Source organism: Schistocerca gregaria, chromosome 5 (genome assembly GCF_023897955.1).
Source record: "Schistocerca gregaria isolate iqSchGreg1 chromosome 5, iqSchGreg1.2, whole genome shotgun sequence".
NCBI classification, from domain to species: Eukaryota; Metazoa; Arthropoda; class Insecta; order Orthoptera; family Acrididae; genus Schistocerca; species Schistocerca gregaria.
In genome coordinates this window covers 170,863,770-170,865,564 of record NC_064924.1, presented here as the reverse complement: position 1 = coordinate 170,865,564, position 1,795 = coordinate 170,863,770, and the positions used below count along the sequence as shown (strand labels likewise).

General features: G+C 45.8%; 1 non-coding gene across 1 annotated transcript; it reads right to left on the bottom strand.

The window, feature by feature from the left end:
* Nucleotides 1–1,023: 1,023 nt before the first annotated feature.
* On the bottom strand, nucleotides 1,024–1,097 carry Trnat-ugu (transfer RNA threonine (anticodon UGU)). Its single transcript has one exon. It is a non-coding gene; the product is annotated as a tRNA-Thr (tRNA).
* Between the last annotated feature and the right edge of the window lie 698 nt (nucleotides 1,098–1,795).

Sequence of the window (1,795 nt, the reverse complement as noted above, 5' to 3'; positions counted from 1 at the left end):
CGCTACATTCTGTACCGTGATTCGTGACTCCATGTAACGTTTTTTCACTGTTCAATCGTCCAATGTTTACGCTCCTTACATCAAGCGAGGCGTCGTTTGGCATTTACCGGCGTGATGTGTGGCTTTAGAGCAGCCGCATGACCATGAAAACCAAGTTTTCTCACCTCCCGCTTACTGTGATAGTACTAGCACTCGACCCTGATGCACTTTGGAATTGCTGAGTGATGGTCTGGATAGATGTCTGCCTAACACACATCAAGACCCTCTAGAACTTGAGACGCTCTGCTAAACCCCAAGGACAGGACAGGAGTTTAAACTGCGGAAAGGGGCCAAAATAAGGGGCTGTCAGTTTCAATCCAACATTCAACTGTATTATTTAATCAAACATTACAAGAGCCCAAAAAAAATTATTTAAACACACAGCTTTAATCTTTGGGACTTAATTACCGGCTGAAAGCCACTTCAATTTAAAAACGGTTGAAGGCCAATAATTTAAAACGCAAGCCATATCTTGTAACAGTTCTTTATTTACAATGAAATGAACGCCCTTAGCTGCTGACAGGCGTTGACATACGTCAACGTGGACAGATGAAAATTTGTCCCCCGACCGGGACTCGAACCCGTGATCTCCTGTTTACATGGCAGACGCTCTATCCATCTGAGCCACCGAGGACACAGAGGATAGCGCGACTGCAGGACTTATCTCTGGCACGCCTCCCGCCAAACCCACATTCTCAATATATTGTCACGCAACTACATTCATAGTGCCTCGCCCATTATACTCATTACTCGCGGCGCGTTGCCGATTCCCGTATGAGTTCGGGCACTGTTTGTGCATTCTCACAGAAGAAGAAGATGGTCAAGTGGTCGGTGAGCCTTAACTATATTTTTACTAAGATGAAATCTGTTCTTTCAGACATGTCCAGTGACCATGCAGCTCGTTAGAATGAAATTACAATGAAATGAATACCCTTAGCTGCTTACAGGCGTTGACATATGTCAACGGGGACAGATCAAAATTTGTCCCCCGACCGGGACTCGAACCCGGGATCTCCTGCTTACATGGCAGACGCTCTATCCGTCTGAGCCACCGAGGACACAGAGGACAACGCGACTGCAGGGAATTATCTCTGACACGCCTCCCGCGAAACCCACACACTCAACGTGTTGTCCCGTACTACATTCGTAGTGCCCCCGCCCATTATACAAATTACTCGAGGCTCGTTGCCGATTCCCGTAAGTGTTCGGGCACTGTTTGTGCAAGAAGAAGATAGTCAAGTGGCCGGTGAGCCTTAAATATATATGGTTCATTATTTAGACCGAAGGCCCAAAGAATCTGAGATTTTCAGAGCAAACAATTTGAATACAAAATCGGCTGACAATTTAAGAGCAAAACAACTTAAAGTCAACGTCGGCTGAAGGCCTAACACTTACGACTCAATAACATTAATTTTAAAAATGCTAAAGGCTTTACGTAAAATAGTTCTTAAATTAGGCTCAAGGCCCAAACCATCTGACGCCTTAAGGGCAAAACAACCTAAATCTAAAAATCGGCTACAAGCAATTCAAGTACAAACAACAAGAACAAACAAGAAAAGGTAGTACACGCAAGGGCGCTCCAAAGTTCCGAAGGTCGGCCTGGAATTCAAACGATAACGCTCGGTTAGGCGAGACAGGCAGCCGAGCCAACCATTCTCAGTCCGACGGCAACCCAGCCGACGAACAATCAACAGACCAATGATCAAGATCACTTCCGCTCCACACTTGCACCAAACCTCAAACGATGCTAACAGCG